Raw genomic sequence first — 21,229 nt, 5'->3', positions numbered from 1 at the left:
CGTATTCCTTAGTTTATTGCAGGGTTTTGTAGATCTTCGGAAAGATCCATAATAAATATCTGGGTAAACATCAAATGTCTGAAGTGGGTAATATGAGTTTATATTGCTTTGATCAACAGATTCAAAATTTAAATCAGTAGCATCTGCATCAACTGAACATCCTGAAATGGCGAAAATATTTTTAATCATATCGACTAATGTTATAATTAAAACAGTTAAAAAAATAACACACCTGTGAAAAAATATATATTGTATAACAAAAAGAATCCTGATTTCCTAATCATGTTGTTGTATCAAATCCAACTTTTTTTATATTTTGACGACTTCCCTTCTCTGAACCTTAAAGCTAACTGACTGTTTACTCTTAGTAAATTGAAATAAAATATAGAAGTGTACAATGTCGGGTTGGAATTTTATCGCTAAAAGCTGTAAACCAATATCAATCTATTGTTTTGTGAATATACTCTCAACGGAAAAATATTCTAAGAAAACAATAGATGTTCTGCAAAAATGGTTTTCATTGTTCCATAGTGCAGTTAACGATTATTGTAGTGTTGGTAAAAATATATAGGTTATAAATCGTCTTTTTAAACATACAGACTTATTGTAAATACTTTTTTTACTAATATAATACTAAGGATTATATTATACAATGAAGAATGTTACGAAATCGGTCGAAAGTTTGATATAGTAAAGTTTGTATGTATACAAATATACTAGTTTTTGTTTTAGTCAAAAATGTCTATTAGTTTTGATTTTATAGGCATTTAAATTTACGATAAATTTTGAGTCCCACTAACAGTCACGTGACGTGTGACGTCATTTTACAACGGTTTGCTCCGCATAGTAGAGAGTCGTCAGTATTTTGTTTTGTTTTCATCCGCGCATTACGTTATTATTCTATTAATTAATTAAATGGATGAGGGATTCGAAAAATGGCAATCGGATAATATGCTTAAAATATATGCATTAATGGTTGCCCATTATTTATCAACAAATAGTGATTTCGTTGACGCCGAAATGCGAGGAATAAAAATGAAAAGGTAAGTTAACTTTTCTTGCTATTTAGAAAATGATTTATCTGTCTTAAACTGTTTTGTTAAAAAAAATACCCAACTGATGTCATATTGCAAGTATTGCAACTCAAATAGACAAAAGTACCAAACCTTTTAAGTTTTACGTTATAGACAACAAATATGTATTAGAATTTTATATCTATAGGTACGTATGTATATCTGTGAATATAGGTACCTCTCTTAGTAAATTTAACTAAACACATATTGATTTAGAGTGGGTTGAACAGATGTACTAAATTTTTTTAAAATTTTGAGTTGTCTTTTTAATAATATTCGTAGGCCGTTTCATTTATTTTTATTTGTAACTTATTCCAAGTCGGTAAGAGACAGCTTTGGTGATGATGCTATCGGTTACATACAAGTAAAAAGAGCAAGTGATGTTTGTATGGTCAAATGCAGAATCACGCGCGAACACAGCGTACGTACCACACGGTACCGTTGCAGTTTAGAATGTAATGAAAACAACCAAGAAGTTTTAAACGTAACTTGCGAAGACTGTGCCGCCAGCAGAGGCTGTAAACGTACTATAGCATTTTTAATGTGGCTACATCGTCGAAGAGAGGATCCGACGACTGTTATCAAATTTGTTGAATTTTTTTGTGATTATTATAAAAATAACTATTACTTTGGTGGTTGTATTTCGGCACAACACATGATTTTCTAGTATTTGGTTTGGTAATTTTTGAAGCTATTTATAATTTCTAATGAAACGTAAGACGACTCCGTGCTGAGAGCGCGAGCGGACTGAGCGAGTGTTGTACTATGACGTCACACCGTCACACGAGTTCGCATCGCACATTTACTTCTATAAATCAGAAACTAATTGACGTATTGAAGTAATTCTTTCACTTACATTTTTTATTTTTGACAGAGAATATGAAAAGCAATTACATTAATTTTATAGTAGTAAATAATTGTAAAGGTAATGTGGCCATTTTTAATAGTTACAAAACCTATTCACTTTATTAATATTTTTTTTAATAAAATATTTCTTATTGACCGCACTTATCGTATAATTGTGAGTATTCATTTATTTACATAAATATGTATGATGTACTTACTTAATGTAATATGTATGTATGGAGTTTATATGTGTAGTAATAGAGTTAGGTAGATCGAGGTGCATTTCTTATTACTATATAAATAGCACCAATTTAGAAATCATTAATAGCATCTCTCTTGTTAAATGTATTTAAGTAAAGATTAAATTTCAACGTCTTACATTAATCTCTAGAGACCCTATTACGACTAAAATCGATGGGGCAGAAAGAGAGAAATTAACGTTATTTATCGTAGCAACATTTCATTAGAATGACAGTTAGGTAGGTTATATTGTATATTACAGATTAATGTTGGTAATTTATAGTGGTAGTATTAATCAAACTATCCATAAGTCGTTATATATCTAATAATTAAATACAAGTGGAGAAAATTTTTCAAATATCCATCCATCTGGAGTTTAATTTTCTTCCAACAGAATCGTCTCTTTCTTTTTCTTTTGACAATATCCGTAAAGATATTGTCAGTACATCAGCAACAAATCTATGTAAACTTAAATCTGTAGTCGATATTCCTATATAAAACGTGAATATTAAAGAATTTTAATTTTGGATGTGAAATAAAAGACGGTACAGCTTTTTCACGCCGTTCAAATTAAATATTAAAGCGTAGGGTACGTGCGACAATGCCTGTAATGGAAAAAAGTCTTTGGAAGAAAATAAGTATTTATGATGATAGGATACTTGAAATTGTAACACCACCGGTAGATAGAAATAGAAAAGCAATCAGGTCAATTGATATTAATAAAACTATTGTTCTTACTTCCTACTAAGTAGATAACTATAGTTGTATCTATTATTTCTATCTCTACGTTTATGTGCAACGAATTGTTTACAAACTTTGATTATATTTTTAGAACAATATTTTTCAGGATTTATTATGGCATTAAATGAGGATGTGACTTCATATTAGTATTGTTAATAAATCCACGACCGAATAATTAATAGTAGAAATATTTTAGTTTAGTCAGTGAATTGATACACAGAAAGGAAGGCTTTTATATGGATATTATACCAAATTTATTTATTAATTTTAAATAGTAATTGTAAATTAATAAATAAAGGTGGGCTAGCACCTTCAACCCTACGAAGCCCGACGAAGCTTTTCAGATATCGATTTCATTGTTCTGTTTTATTAATTATTGATTGTCCATTAAAAATATTCAAAGATACTTAGGTAATTCTATTCTGAAGGTCATAGGAAACTATTGGTGATACCTATATAAAAATTTGTTTTCAAGTCTAACATAATTTCTGGGATACCTATAATACTTACCTTACGTAGTTCCCTTTAATATGGATTGCATATCCGATGGGTGGATTTATTTCTGATATTATATATATCGAAAATAAATTTCACGTCGACATGAATACGGCATGACTGAAGTAAGCGGAATCTTTTTCTGGCATCTCGGAATTTCTTTAGCAACTCTAACGTTTGCAATATCCGCCCTATATACTGCACTGACAGCATCCCTATCGCTTTTGAATAATATACTATCTACATTACGTAATCTAAGGGAACTAATTGCTAATTCTATGCCGTCGAGCGCTTGTATCTAATCACTATATTGAAATTGTTTCGGGTAGCTTGACGTAATATCCGGGGATAATAGAGCTGCTAGACAGACGTTATTTTTGGGTCATATCTGTATATACTTGTAGTTGCATATTTCAGAAACGGCATCGTAACCAAACTATAATTTTTAAAGTAATATTTATGATTTTAAACATGGATTTTTTATGTACTGAATATTCATCAAAGTTAACGACCGATAAGTTAGTTGTAACCGTCGCCTGCATGTATATTAAAAACACCATCCAACATCACAGCGACGCTCGTGAAACAGTGCATTATGCATTGCTACTTCTGTATTTTCACTGCCACATCTGTACTCTTAACCGAAACATCTTAGAAAACAAGCTGCAATGCTGTTGCAATCATCATGACTGAGATGGTCCTGCAGTCGACTTAATACAATGGCAAAACCACTCAGCATAAAAACGTTAAGGTTTTAATAATAAAAATTTGTTTTTTATGATGCTGGTAGAATATTTATGAAAGACATGAAAAGTAACATGAACGCTATGAGACATTGCATTCTACTCTCGCCGGTTTAATGAGACGTAAACAGTCTTTCAAGTAACGTTTTAGACACACATTTAAGAATACCAGTGTACTTAATACGTAATAACATTAATTAAATGTACTAAATGTAATTTAATGTAACAAATTAAATAATAACATTCACTTAATGAGAATTGATTCAAACAAGCCATGGAACTTGAAACTGTTTTTATATTCAAATAAATTATTTACTCGTAGGTTGTACTCTATACATTATACTACATATATTGACTATAGTAATTAAATATATATTATATTCAAAATTCCTAAAAATCACAACTAGGTATGTTAAAGCGGTTCCCTAGGGATATGTATCCCGAGAGATATATTCCTTCGATAAGACTGTCGTCACAGATCACGGGCAAAGTAAGGAGTTACGAGCGTACCTGGCTTTCTGCTATGGCGTCTTGGTGCAGGAATCGATGATCGACGACGATGATGATCGATGAACTGATCACACACACAACACGCGCGGCGGAAATTAGTGTATATACACCTTGAATATTGCACACTATCTATATACACCTTGACAATTCAATAGTTTATTAAATCGTAGTGATTCAATTATTATAAAACGTAATTATGTGCGAGCGGCGTTTCTCAGACACGAGCGGGAAACGAAGAAGAAGCGCCATCTTTCTTTCCATCGATGGCGCGGGCGTACTCGGCTCCTTTCGGCCCTAGATCGTGAGTATGTCTGTCCTTGTCTATTACACGAGATGTGCATTTAAACTAGTTGTGGCGCAAACATTCCCCCGGCCTTAAAGGGTTGCCTTTAAAAAAATATACATATATATACCACTGGGAAATGAATAGCAGTATGCGGAAGATATATATAAATAAAATGAGCGGTATATTAATGCGTATAAGATTAATCATAAGCGGGAAGTTATCTGAGGTTATGTGAATACGATATATGAATGAAAGTTATATATAACTAAGCTAAATCTAAATTTTACTTATATTAAATATATAACTATTGATGCGGCAATGGGCACAAACGAACTACCGGGCGAAGGTAGCTACCCTTTGAAGTCCTAACAGTGACCACTCGCGTAGTTCCGTCTTTGGAAGGATGTACCTTTTCAACGACAGCTAATGGCCATGAAAAGGGCGGTGCGTTATCTATTACTAAAATTACAACAGTACCCTCCTTAATGGGAACTGATGGAAGATTCCATTTAGCGCGTGTCTGCAATTGATGCAGATACTCCATTCGCCACCGGCGCCAGAAAGACTGTACAATGCTATCCAGAAGGGAATGGCGTTGATTTAAATCGTGCGTGTACGTAGCTTCTGGCGCAGGAATGGATGAAAGAGGGACAGTATTTAAAAAATGAGCCGGCGTAAGAGCAGACGGCTCAGCGGGGTCACTACTTCTAGCTGTGAGTGGACGCGAATTAATAAGTGCCTCAACCTGAGAAAGCACTGTTATAAGTTCCTCATAAGAGAGAATTTGTGATCCTATCACCTTAAATAAATTATTTTTAACTATTTTTACGATGCTTTCCCAACTTCCACCGAAGTGGGGAGCAGCGGGAGGAATGAATTTCATACTAATGCGATTTTCTGAAAGTTCTAATTCTAAATGCGGGCGATATTCATCAAGAAACTTATATAAATCGCGAAGATACTTGCGAGCACCCACGAAACATGTTCCATTGTCCGTATATAAACAGTTTATCGGGCCTCGGCGAGATAAGAATCGTTTAAGTGCGGATAAGAAACTAACCGTGCTTAAATCAGTAGCAACTTCAATATGAGTAGCACGGGTTGTCAGACAAGTGAAAATACATAGCCATGCTTTGCGGCCTTTAACCCCCGACCACGAATAGGTGTGTACTGTAAGGGACCGGCATAGTCACAGCCTACATGCGTAAATGCCTTATCAACTTGAGTGACGCGGTGGCTCGGTAGATCGGCCATGAGTGGAAACGTAGGGCGCGGTTTTATTTTAAAACAAGCGTTACATTTATGAATGCGATAACGTATTAAGCGGCGAGCGGACAGGATCCAGTACGCCTGAGTAAGGATCCAGTACTTCTGCCTGAGTAAGGACATAAGTAACTCTGGTCCTGCATGAAGATGTTCTTAATAAAAATCAGTCCTGCATGAAGCGACCACCGACGCGGATGACATCGTCCTTGATGTTTAAAGCGGAAGAACAATATTTATTATTTTTTAAATTATTAAACTCATGTGCAAAATATACTTCTTGCACGGCGCGGATTAACTTTATTTCAGCAAAATCTAAGTCTTCGCTCGTAATAACGGTATTACGAGGAAGGCGTTTAATAAATTTATATATATAAACAATAGTCCGTAATAATTTAGAATATACAGAAAGGCGTTGAGATAGCGCGTAAAGTAGTGATTCAGAGGTATTTGAAATTAATGTGTGTATAACAGTCCGTTGTTCGGGAATGTCTTCATTCGATAAGTCGTGATTGACAACAAGTGGCCACTCGGCCGGGTTACTTAATACCCATGAAGGTCCGGTGTACCATAGCGGATGGTTTACTAGCTTGTCTGGTGTGAGTCCACGAGACAGGCAGTCTGCAGGATTATCGGAACCAGCAACGTGATAGAAACAGTCTGCCGGGACGTTATCGATAATTTGTACTACCCGATTGGCAACGAAAGTTTGCCAGCGGTGCGGAGAAGAGTGGATCCAACAAAGAGCCACTTTTGAATCACTAAAGGCGTATATATTATTCACAGGATACCGTGGTGCGATAGTATCAACAACCTTACGAAGTAGTTTTGCGAGTAATACGGCTGCGCACAATTCTAATCTCGCGATGGATACAATTTTTACAGGCGAGACCTTTGACTTGGCGCATAATAATTGAACAAAATATTTATTATCAACCTGAATGTGTAGGTAGACTACACCGCCATAAGCACGTTCACTAGCGTCAGCAAATCCTAAAATATTCAATTGACAATCCTCAACCACACCTAAGTGGTGCGGTATGCGAAGCCTATTAAGCGAGGGCAGTTCTAAACAGAACTGTCTCCAGGCTGCGATGATATGATGCGGGGGTTGAGCATCCCAATCACATTTCAACAACCAGAGTTCCTTAATAAGGAGCTTGGCGTACAAAATAGCGGGAGCCACGAAACCTAAAATGTCCCATAAACGGGCAACAGCGGAGAGAATAGCGCGCTTAGTACATATAGCGTCTGGCGTGATTACCTTGAACTTAAAAGAATCATTAGAGTTATCCCAAAATAGACCTAAGATCTTGTGCGGGGTGGAATTATCGAATGATTTGTCACTGAGGGTTTTGTGTGTATCCGGGATGTGAGCAAGCACGTCGCGGGAGCTGCTCGTCCACTTTACGAGATCAAACTGTGCCATTTTAAAAAATGCAATAAGTTCGTTGCTAATGGTAATAGCCTGTTCATCTGTCATAACAGAAGATACGATATCATCCATATATAGTGCAGACGAAGCAACAGCGGCAGCAGCAGGGAATTTATCCCCTTCATCTTCAACTAGTTGTTGAACAACGCGGAGCGCGAGAAATGGACTCGACCTCAGTCCGAAGCATACACGATTAAATTCATATTCAGTCACAGGATCATCGGTGCTGAAGCGGTACAAAATTCGCTGAAACCTACGATCGGGTTCGCGTACAACTATTTGATGAAACATTTGAAAACAGTCGGCGGAAATACAAACTTTAAAAAGACGAAAGTTAATTAAAATACTAAATAAATCACCCTGTAGGTTGGTACCACTATGCAATATATCATTTAACGAACGACCAGATGTCGTTTTACAACTGGCATCTAAAACCACGCGCAATTTAGTGGTGACCTTATCCTCTCGTAGCACTCCGTGATGTGGAATGTAGTACGAGGGTATAAGTGAATTGTCTTGATGCGATTTAACTGGACTTAAATAGCCCTTATCAATATATGCGCGAATTACTTCGTTATAAGAAAAACGAAAATGAGGTGACGCTTCCAACTTACGTTCTAGACATAAATAACGTCTATGTGCGGCAGCGAAAGAGTCGCCTAAGGAGAACACGTCCTCTCGAAACGGCAGGGATACGATATATCTACCACTATCATCACGAGTAGTGGTGGCGCGAAAATAATGTTCACACTCGAGATCATCGGCACTCTGAGCGGGCGGCGCGGTTATCTCCTCCAATTCCCAAAAACTTTGGAAGAGAGTGTCCATACGATCATGAATCACGGAACAACATGACGTTGTATATGCGGTATTTAATAATGCGGAATTAAAAGTGGGTACGGAACCCATGATTACAAACCCTAATACGGTTTGTATCGCAGGCGGAATATTACGATGCTTGCTATGCACAATACCCGGCAATAGCAAGTGCGGGAATATAGAACTACCTATAAGTACGTCTATATTACTAGGAATGGCAAACTCGCCGTCTGCCAGCGGTAGGTTTTTAATGTGTGAAAATGCGGCGGTATTGACAGGAACGGAAGGCAAACTGTCCGTAATACGGTCAACAACAAGCGCGGAAATATTAAAGTGAACATTAAAATTGAAACGAGAAAATATATTAAATTCTACTGAACCCTTAACGTTTTTTTGTGAGCCACCAATACCCTTTACCATCGTAGATGAATATTTTAATTCATTTAATAAACCTAAGCGGTCACAACATTCATCAGTAATAAAATTACTTTGGGACGCACTGTCCAATAAACATCGAACTAAGTGTTGTTTACCTAATGCGTCATACACAATAACGCGTGCAGTTGCTAGTAGCACAGTTTTGTTACTGAGCGCGCAAAGTGACAGACCACTCTGCTTGGCCACGGCCTCACCACTGTGTGACGGGAGCGGGGGTGAGGCCATGCTACTACGGGGCGCGGGCGCATCGCGCGCGGGCAGCGAGCCCCGATCCGTAACAAAATGTAGCAAAGAATGATGGCGCTTTTGACATGCACGACACGAAGATTTTGATCTACAAACACCTGACTTATGCTTGGTACTTAAACAATTTACGCATGAATTGTTAGCTTTAATATGTTTATAACGATCGAGAGGTGACAATTTTTCGAATGCACTACATTTATAAAAATGATCATGCATATTACTATTACAAAGTGAACATTTTATAGGTGTTACACTTGAAACATAAGACTGCGGGTCCGGGTACTTAGCAGGCGGGCGGTATTTATTAGTAGGCGGGCGGTATTTATTTGACTCTGTACTGGTGGCGGGCGCGAGTTGTGTATTTTCATATATGCGGCATTGTGTTTTTATAAAATTAATAAATCCGTCAAAATCACGTGATTTTGTTATAGAAGAGTGTAATTCGAACGCGCGTAATGTTTCTGAATCGAATTTACGTTTTGCAATATATAATAAAATGAAATCAGATAATTGTTTTATACCTAAGCCCTTTAATGACATAGCGGCGGTGACATACTTATCTATAAATAATTGAAAACTTGCGGCGGAAGGCATTTTGCCTAATTTAAGATTTAAAATCTGGTCTAAGTAATTAGAACCGAGAACGTGAATATCTTGATACTTATCAAGCAGAGACTTAAATATAATTTCATAGTTTTCGGCGCAGGGTGTAATACCTGCAAATACCGATTGTACTTTGGGTGATAACTTACCCAGTAAATAATACAGTTTTTCTGAGTTTGTAAGTGAGGAGTTGTCATGGACAGTAGATTTGTAACTAGCGTAAAATAAATTCCAATCTTGATAATTGCCGCTGAAGGAGACTAATTCCAGGGGGGAGCCTGGGCCTAGATACAGGTGCATCTATCCCACACGAATTCCCACCCGTGGGCGCAGAAGAAAGATCAGAAAATGTCTGTTTAATTGAACAAAACAAATCTTCAAATGAGTCATATACATGAAAATTAGGTACGGCAGAAGGATTCTCATCAAGCATCCTACTATTATATTCATCAAGTACATCTTGAAACTTATTACGAACGTCATCGATGGTTATACATGAACTAAGAAACATACGTCTTTTTTCTTCCGATTCCGTAGCCGACTTCGACTTATCGTAAATACTTTGTATTCGTTGAAATAAAGCATTACGTTTAGCTTCTAACATAATAAGTTGACGACTAGGTGAAAAGGTAGGCGCATCTTTATCTTTACGTGACATATCTAATGATTTAACGCAATATAACTATAGGTAATTATACAGTGACCTGTCAATAGACAGCGTAAGCTGACAGTAACTAAAATAAAAATTATATGTAGGTATGTAGCGAGAACACGGTTAAGTGTTGCGTAGATTACTATATAAAATATAATGGAATGCGGGATATAGACATTTATATTTGTATATTATAGGTGTGCGGGATGTACAAGTATATTATGTATAATATAGTTATAGGATACAATTTTAAGACTATACTATAAATGCGGTGATATAAATATTTATTATCTAAAGAGATAATACAGAGGAATGCGGGATATCATATGGTATTCTATAGCGGTATATAATAAATATGTTTATAAATAATAAACTATTACACATATAGGTGCTTGGTTGCGGTATAATATAAAGAAATAACAAGGCAATCCTATATGGCTACGCGGGTATGTCTGAGAAACAAATAAGTAATATAAGACTAAATAAGCGGATTTTATATTATCAATTTTGAAAGCGGTTTCTTAATAATAATATTAAACGAAGGACCTTGCGAATAAATAGCAAAAGGGGTACGTTATTAAATATAACTCAATTTAAAAATAGCAAAATATCCGGCTCGAAGGACCAAAAAATGTTAAAGCGGTTCCCTAGGGATATGTATCCCGAGAGATATATTCCTTCGATAAGACTGTCGTCACAGATCACGGGCAAAGTAAGGAGTTACGAGCGTACCTGGCTTTCTGCTATGGCGTCTTGGTGCAGGAATCGATGATCGACGACGATGATGATCGATGAACTGATCACACACACAACACGCGCGGCGGAAATTAGTGTATATACACCTTGAATATTGCACACTATCTATATACACCTTGACAATTCAATAGTTTATTAAATCGTAGTGATTCAATTATTATAAAACGTAATTATGTGCGAGCGGCGTTTCTCAGACACGAGCGGGAAACGAAAAAAAGAAGCGCCATCTTTCTTTCCAGCGATGGCGCGGGCGTACTCGGCTCCTTTCGGCCCTAGATCGTGAGTATGTCTGTCCTTGTCTATTACACGAGATGTGCATTTAAACTAGTTGTGGCGCAAACAAGGTATATTAAATACATACAATAATATTCATTTTTATTTACTGACGATTATGAAACAATGAGAATATTTTTTCATTTTATATATTACTATATATACATGTAAACCCTCCTCTTGAATCACTCTTTATTTAAAAATAACCGCTTCAAAATCCGTTGCGTATTTTTAAAGATTTAAGCATACATAGGGACGGACAGACAGCGACGGCGACTTTATTTTATACAATATAATGATGTATTTACATTATTTTAGAATAATAATATATATATAAAAATCTATATAAACAACTTTGAATCATGTGCAGTCTCTATCTATATTTTTACTGCTTCTACAAATCCCAGTTTCATCCTAAGCTACGGAATGTCTTCAGTCAAGCGAGTTGGCATAACCCATTTTACCCATCACTTGCAGGCTACTAACTTATTTTCATGAACGTAGAGTAATGCTGTTTGCAACTGAACTTCGAAACATCAAGTTTAAGTGTTCTAACGCGTAATACAATTCTGATTTTATACATTGGAACTGGTTTAAATTGATTTCTATATTAATAGTTGTGAACAAAAGATTCATATAAAAACAAAAGTATATTATCATGCTTATTGTAAGACAGATGATACAAGAAAGGAGATTGTTTATTTCTTTATTGGTTGCAACTTAGACCTTTCATGACTCAACTAATCATCATGAAGTTTTTGGGTTTAATAAGAACATATTTTGATCCGGGCAGTATATAAATTCCAATAAATACATTCTTGTCTATTATGGTCCATCTAAATGTATTAGGTATACAATAAATATATATGATGCTCTTAGAATTCCTAGGATTTGTTTTTTATGATAATATGAATGAATATTCTAGTCCGTACGAACTTATGTACCTACACTTCGCGAAGCAGCATGCCATGCAAATCTTTCGTACGGAAGACGATTTCCAATCAATTAGTTTCATACTTTTTACACCTTTTACTTACTTTTACTTTTACTTAGGTAGACATGATTGATTAACGGGAATTTGTAGGAAAATATATAATGATTATAAATAATATACAGTAATATACAACCCATATTTATTGTTCTTAGATATTGTGTTTCTATGCAATGTTTAAAGAGTGATTACATGCTAAACTATTGTCATTCTGTACCGTTACTTATATAACTTTTTTTGAATCAGTAATTACAAATGTAAAATTTTACTCGTTAAACCATTGTAGGCTTTATTATTATTTATTTATATATTTTGTGTTTTTTTTGCATTCTTAGACAACTCATCTCGTTATACATATAGAGTTCCTCAGCTTTTGATTAGACATGGTTGAAGGGATTTTCGGATGTTACCTCGTTACTGCCATTTGTTTTCTCGTTGTTACCAAGTTGTATTTGTCATTTCAACTTAACTGTTAATCACATTCAGTTCAGACAATTTAAGCCCCAGAGCGCTTTAATTTTAAGGGCGAAGTTCAAGTAAGTAATCCCGCAGGTGCTGAATTGTGTTTGCAGTTATTTGAGGCGATGGAAAACTTTATAAGCGAGAGGAGTTAGGAAGTTATGGTTCCGTTTCTTTTTGGATTTCATTTTGCCAAGCCAATGAACAGAGGCTAGTTAAGGCGGGAATTAGAAAAGTTGAATTAAAAGCACAAGGGAAATATTCACGTCTAGATTGTTGGAAACGTGTTTGAATTTTTTTTACAATACTTAAAGAGACGTCTGTTCTTGACATTGTACTGCAAAGAAAAACTTTGTACAATATCCTTTGCATATACATTAGTGTACTTTTATATTTGTCTTCATCATCGTTATTTATTCTAGTTTGGATGGAGGTATTATAAAAGAGCATCATTTCCTCTTTTGCAAACTTATTATTATTGTATCTTATTGTGAATAAAGATGTTCAAATAGTAATTTCGGTATAATTTTATTAACCTTAACAAAGGCTACGGTAACCGTTTACCATCAGATGGGCCGATGTTATTTATATGATTACAAATTATTTTTCATAGACTAGAGGTTAGATTTTTTTGGTAACTATTTAAATATTAATAAATTATATCTGTATTATTAGATTTTCTTTTTTTTTCTCCGAGTACATTTGCGATCAGTCCCAGGACTATAAGCGAATATGTTCTGTGATGCTATCATGTAGAGCGGCTTCCCATTGGAAACCTTACTCATCTGCATCCCAGTGCTACTACCGATCTTCTAGCTCCAGGATATGATGGCGTTTTAGTCGTCTCACATGCTGTTCTATGGTGAGTTGTCGAGCAAGTTTGTTGGGGTGATGAATCAACCGTTCTTTATATTTGGCTGCCAAATTCCGAATTTCCTCCTTCACTGTTCTTATTTGAAGGTGATCATGGACTTCAGTGTTGGTTATGTACCATGGTATTTGTGCAATGGTTCTTAAGATTTTGTTTTGTTGGCGCTGGAGAATATTTATCACTTGCGCTGCCCCATAGTTGCAGACCATACGTCCAAACAGGTTTCAAAATAACTTTATAGATGAGGAGTTTGTTGTCCATGGACAGTCTAGAGTTCCTTCCTAGCATCCAATATAGACTATTGTACTTTAGCTGTAGCTCTTGCTTTTTGCGATTGATGTGATATCTCCAGGTTAGTCTATAGTATTATTATAATTAGAAATTAATAATTACGATTGTTGTTATAATAATTTAAGAAAGACGAAAAAATGACTCCTGAATAAAACTTGTGACATCTTCAAATTTTCCATTCGCTTTTCTTTGTCATAGCACCATTAATTGAATTTTTTTAAAGTTTTTCAATATATTTTATGAATTGATCTTAATCTCTTAAAATTATACTTAAATTATGAGGGTTAAGAAAGAAATATAATTTAAGACCTAATTGTAAACCTAATGTAACTACGAGTATTTACATTCTTTATGAACTCGAATAAAATTCGGTTCTTATTCATTGTTGCAAAATTGTTGTTTTTGCTAGTATTTTTGATTAACTTTATAATTATTCTCACAGGCTTCTTAATGTAAAGGTATTTTGAATATTTAGATATTTACTATTCAATAACGTTGATTCAATAATTGGACAAATGTTACCAATGTACATACAATTGTATATGTAATTGCATATTGGTGTTTTTATGCATTACAGATTCCAACATAAAGAAATTTATATACAGATACCTACTTAGTTACTAAACGGTCATATTTCAGGTAACTATTAATTCTAACCGGTTATTGTATATTATTATAATCTATGTGTTTCAAGGTCAGGTACCAATTAATCTAATAAAAATAATAATAAAATTTACTACTTACTAAAACTACTAATAAAACTCTTTAATCAAAATCTTTACCTTTTAATTTTAATTTAACCCTAACTACAATAAGGTTAGATAATAAATTTGCCGAACCACCTTTAAAACTTAGTCTTACACAAATATTACACGAAATTAAATTCTTAAATTCACGGAATACTTCCATTAACACTTTAATTACTGTGGGTCTGAATATAATGCTATAAAATCGACTCTATAAATGTTGGCAATTTAACTTTATTTACTTTGTATGCTAATGCTTCAGTCAGGTGAATCATGTTTTAATTACAATAGGTTTCTGTTAGTGAATGAATGAATAAATGTACTGTAGGTATGTTCTCTAATTAAATATTTTTTTATATATATTAGAGCAGAATGTTGTTCTAACCTAATAGTTTAGTACCTACCGTACTATAATTCATTTTAATTACCAGGTCGAGATCAAGCTTGACTTTTTGCTATGAGTTTACACCTAAATTTTCATATTACTGCTTTTTAATTTTTAAATATTTTTACAATTTACTTAATATTTGTCAGAATTTAAGCGATTGGTAGTATTATTGAAATAAAATAATAAATAGTTAATTATGATGATTTATACAAAAAATTCCGAAACTCAATCTGCTTATTTCTCGGTTTATTACCTTTTTAGAACTGAACGCATCTGAATGAAATTTAATATGAAGAGAAGTTATTTCACGAATGCAGCAAGCAGGCGTAGTTACGAGTAATATAGTGTATACCCAAGGAGAGTAAAATAAAAATAATTTAAATAAATAAAACATGGTGTAAAATATTACATTCTAAAGTAAAAGCCAGCTTCATATTACGTATACGAGTAAAGGGTAGTTTATATTTTATATTTTATTAAACCATAACTGGCATCTATTTTTAATTGCAAATTAGAAAATTTTGAATTAGCAGAATGGTAGTTAGTTTCAGCTTATTTTTCTTGCTTTGTTTTTAATAGCCTTGTTTTTGTTTCCAACACAAAGGCTAAAATACTCACCAACAAAAATTGTTTCGAGTTTCTTATATGAAGTTATGACTTTATCACTGAAATTGCCGTTTGGAGACCTGAGTCTTACTAAAATTTATTAGAGATCTTAGTGGAACCATCTCAAACTGCAGGTCTTACAATCCCTTCGATACCTGTATCGAAACAAAGTTTAAATCTTTCTATTAAATAATGTTGTCCCTAACTAACAAAAATATATTACAATTCACACGATTAGAATTATTATTTTAAAATACCGCATTCAGTGCTTTTCATTTCTTATATTGGAAAGGATCAAGGGTTATCCAACCTATCGCATAACTAAAGCAATATCCTAAAATTACATATTTATGAAAGAACCCTTTTTTTATGGAGCCTAGGGGCGTAAACATTTTATGTTTATATACAGAGATATGCTTTACATTTTAACGATATGCAATAATAATCTTGAAGTTCCTAGATGACAATTGACATCAGATTATTCTAAAGTTAAAGCTGGTGTCTTGACTAATTCATATAACATTTTCCATCTTCCCTTATCCCGTATACTATGCATATACATAGTACGTACAGTACTGATACTATAGACTGCGTTATGCATTTTTAAATATAATTATATGATGACTTATTATGATGACTTTCGGTATAAATCAGTATAAGTTAACAAGTAGTAAAGTCTCATTAGATACAATTTAATTAAAATACTTGTTAAACATTAATAAAGTAAAATTAATAATAATAACAAACCATTATGATATTGAATTAATCATTTTAATTTACTCAGCACTCATTAATACGGAAATACTCCGATTCTACAGCCGCAGCGATGGTTACAAGTCAATAAAATGTTTCACACTTTCCAAGAATTTGCCTTATTATTGTTTGAAGCACTTTCAAGTCATTATTTTTAATTGACTCTCTATTACTTCTCTTGTAACTCAGTACTCGAAGTATTCTTTATTTGAATTTGAATATTTGTATTAAGGAATATGTAATAGAATTATTATCATCATTTGTTAATATTAAAGTAATCTCTTTATACTAATATAATAGAAATATGAATAAAGATTTTATTTAAAGAATTAATATAAACTTAACTAATTAGTCATTTTAAATAGTCATTTATTGAGTTAATTGTACTAGTGGAATACACCCTCATTATCTGTAGTAGGTATTAAAGGTAGGTACCCTAAAATATATTTGTGTCGCAAACATTTTACAGAAACTCCATATAAATGCAACTTTTAAGAGCACTTTTAAAATCGTACACTTATAAAGTATACGTATGAATGCTACGTGCAAAATGGTAAGCTAACGAACCAGCATGACTTTTTTACACAATGTTAAAAACGATTTCACTTTACGCGCTGCTTTCCATTGAAATCTGTGAAAATGTTAAAACAGTATGTTCGTTTCTATAACAGATATACATATGAACGTTGACGGCATATGTATAACGTTAGTATGGAGTTCCATACTAACATTAACATTCGAAAATGTGTCTGTTTGTCAGAAAGTCAGGAGTATCCTTCACCTGAAGACTGATAAAGGATACTTCTGCCTTTCTGTATATGTAAATAGTCGCTATCGAGGGTATTTATATAGGTACATAAATATTTTACATAAAAAACAGGTGCGTTCATTTTTGTTTGTACTAAAATTGTAGTAAAAACTGTAATCTTATGGCACATACACATAAAATTCACTCAGTCACTTCCGAACACCATCACCAACCTGACTACCCTTGACATGATAAATAATATTATCATAGTAGATATCCTATTTACATAGACTGTGTAAGAACTAAAAATATGTAACGCGAGCATCGGAGAGTTTACGTATTCCTAGTTGTGAAAAGTAGGCCACCGCATTCGATAGCAAGCAATATATGTACAAGACTTTGGTGGTCTAGCGTTTTCGCACCCCGCCTTATTTCCGTTGGTCGCGGATGAATTAAGAAATATATACAATATATGTATATATTTCTTAAGTAATTATTCACAAATAAAATTGTATATCTATTAGTTGTTTAGTAGCCATGTCAGCCTATGCGTACATAGATTGACGAGATGGCGCTGTTTGAATTATCCAGGGTTGTTATTATTATTCTATATAACTAGCTCTTATGGATACCTTATTAATTATGTGAACAGTATAACTATATCCAAGTTATAAAGTGTTTTAAAAGCCAGTGTATGGTAGGAGTCGACCCAAGCCACAGGAAATGCGGTTGGACACGTTTTAATTCTGCACGCACTTGCCATTACCCGTGGACCTTTGTCAGAGTAGCAACAATGAAGCCTTTTAGCTGTGATTTATTATGACCCACTTACTTTGTAGTCGGTAAATGAACGTATAAACAATTATAGAGGATTAACAAACAGCACAGACAAGGATGACTCGAGTGTGGTTAAATCCGCGCAATCCGAGATAAGTCTAAGAGGATGTTGTGCTGGTGGACCTTCCTTCACATAAGATTAATTGCATAGATCTTAATAATAAATAGGGAAGATTTGATACAATGTTGTTAAATAAGAATAAAATAAATGTAGTCACGATTGTGTGTGCATAGTTCCAGATTGGGTAAATCAAACAAAATTTAGTTACCTTACGTTAACGTTATCGTTTATCTAAGTTGAGTGTCAGCAGCTTACGACTGACTACTAAAGTGTTCGAAATTGGTGTAATAAATATGCCGCTAAGTAAATAATGTAGACATTGACTTATTCGTCTCAATATCACAATATGCCTCTACTCAATTTTCTAACATTTGATGAAAATTTAAACTTGGATTACGTAGTACAGTCAACTTGTTACAGAGAAGGACAAAGTTGAATGTCTATCATTGCGTATGTGCTGTAATATCGAAATGTTCATCTTGTTGTGTAAGATTAACTTGTATCGCCACGGGGTGTGTAAAGGGATGCAAAGACAAATATTAGTATTATATAAATATTAATTATAATTATAATATGTACTTATATACTGTATATTAATACAGTATATAAGTACATACCTACATTGTCACTAACATGATACTTATTTTGATTTTACCTAACGTGATGTTTATAAAAAAATAATATATTAGTATCGATGGAATACATTTAGAACAGAATAGAAAATAATTTATTCAAATAAACTTAATTTAAGCACTTTTGAATGGTCATAACATTTTTTTTTATCTATCGCTCGTTCTTTCTCATCACAAGAAGAACGAGTAAGAAAGTTGTGTGTTGCTTTTTTAAATAATCCTTGTTAGTTTACATTTACAAAGTCGAACGTGTGAATACAAACTACCAACCAGCACTAATTTATTAGGGTCAAATATAAATATACAATAACATTAAATCAATCATTTAAAGTTATATATCGCTTTATAAGTTGTGAAAATAAATACTGAATGTCATTTACTGAAAAACATATAAATGACATGAGTATATGGCAAAAATTGAGAGGTTGTTAACATAAGCAGAAAGTATATTTGAAAACAAAAAATGTGAAATTTATGAAATAAATTTTAAACTCAAATGTTGTTTCAAAGATGAGATTTCTGAAAAACAGCTCACTAATCAGCTTACTATCAAGCTGACCGTATGCCTAATAGTTGGAAAACATTGAAAATAATAAAATTTTGCGAGTATCTTTTATTAGAGACATTTCGCTTAAATGTTCAAATATGAAACTTAGAAGTCTAGTGAAGAAATTATAACGAGCTTAAATATTTTATTGTCTTCAGTTAGCCGCCTTGCCATTGTTACTAGAGATTTAATGCCCTTTCATGTTTGTTTACATTAAACCTTAGCATATTACGGCCGCTTGGTGCTGAGCGAAATGAGTAGAGCCGCAACATGCCTTGTTATTACATTTAAATTAATGATTTCATTCATTTATATTTATATTACAATCCGGTCTGGCTACGTCTCAGGAATGTTTAATGCTCATTTATAATATTTAAATTCACATAGACTACTAATACTATGTATGAGTATTCATAACACTGTAATAATATAAAATTAGAGGGCATGAAGGCAAGACCCCTTATTCCTTAGCATGGTGTTGTTACCTTGTTGTTGTATAATATCGATGATTGCAAATTCTTAAGGCCGATGACGACTATATACCATTCTTTGATATAGTATATTGATTACTATGAGCTTGCATATATATACAGGTGATAATTTTGTATCTTATAAATACCTACTTATCTATACTTGTGACTTCATATATAGATTACTACAATAAGAAATGTGTTCCAAATATGAAATGATTTACTTATTTTTTCTGGTTACAAATGGTAGAATTCTTAAATTTACTTCACTTTCATCTTTCTGCTCATTTCAACAAATCAAATTTTGCAAAGACCTTACTTCTAAGAAAACCATTAGTCTACTGAACACAAGTGCTCGTTTTAATAAAGAATATGTATTTTATTTTTACTTGAGTCCGAGCTCAGGGTTGTAAATTTACAAAATAATATTTCAATCAAAAGAACTATTTCGTATTACATGTGAACTTTACAGTGTATTTTCCTTGTAGTCTCGGAATTTCATAATACATATCTATGTCACCTCCTGTAATCAAACCAAAACAATAAATAAAACATCTATACGACGCTCTCTATTGTAATTGTATATTATTGTAGATAATATTAAAAAATATGTACAATAATGATTAGTTCCCTTGGAGGTATTTATCAACTTCTTTAGTCTCTATTAACAACGTATTCTGAGATTTGAACCTAGCTCCCCAGTCGTGTTTACGTGAAAACTTAATATACAATCATGTAAACAGACACAAATATGTGACTTGTATTTTGTAATACATACGTAAAGCTCAAGGTAAATATATAACGAATTTAGTTAAATTAGTTATTAATACATGTTTATTTTATAATATATAATAATTATTGTGGAAGTTATATGTAATTATATAACTCAAATTTCGGGGTATTAATAAAATAAAAGCATTTAATATAATAATTATATATAATAATTTATCTTATTTTCCGGCCTCTACACATTTATAATTTGATGTTAGATAATCTCTGAAAGCTTCATTCGGGTATTATGTGAAACAACACTGTAATATAAACGTTTTATTTATTTAAATAAAATATTATGCAGCTGTTTGTACTTTATGTTGTCATTATTATAAATTTAAGGAAACTTAACGATATTGAATATATCGTTAAGTTTCCTTAAATTTATAATAGTATAGAATAGAAAATCATATATTCAAATAAACTTATATTGAAGCATTTTTGAATAGCCATCACATTTTTTTTAATCTACCGCTCATTCGTAAACCTGTCTCATCACAAGAAGAACAAGCAAGGAACTAGCCTGTTGCCCTTTTAAATAATTTTAATTAGCACTAATTCAATGAAATACTTCTATTTGTTATTACAATTAAATTGTACTTATCATATTAGTAATCTTCACCGAAAGTATTACTGAAC

The 21,229-nt window shown here is 33.2% G+C and overlaps 1 pseudogene; it reads left to right on the top strand.

Moving 5' to 3' along the window:
- The first annotated feature begins 11,318 nt into the window (after positions 1-11,318).
- LOC131847115 (uncharacterized) overlaps positions 11,319-21,229 on the top strand; it is a 41,142-nt pseudogene continuing 31,231 nt past the window's right edge.

Source organism: Achroia grisella, unplaced genomic scaffold, assembly GCF_030625045.1.
Source record: "Achroia grisella isolate CSIRO2021 unplaced genomic scaffold, CSIRO_AGI_Agris_v1 utg516, whole genome shotgun sequence".
Classification (NCBI taxonomy): domain Eukaryota; kingdom Metazoa; phylum Arthropoda; class Insecta; order Lepidoptera; family Pyralidae; genus Achroia; species Achroia grisella.
The sequence above is the reverse complement of the archived record's forward strand: the minus strand, read 5'-3'. Positions and strand labels throughout refer to the sequence as shown.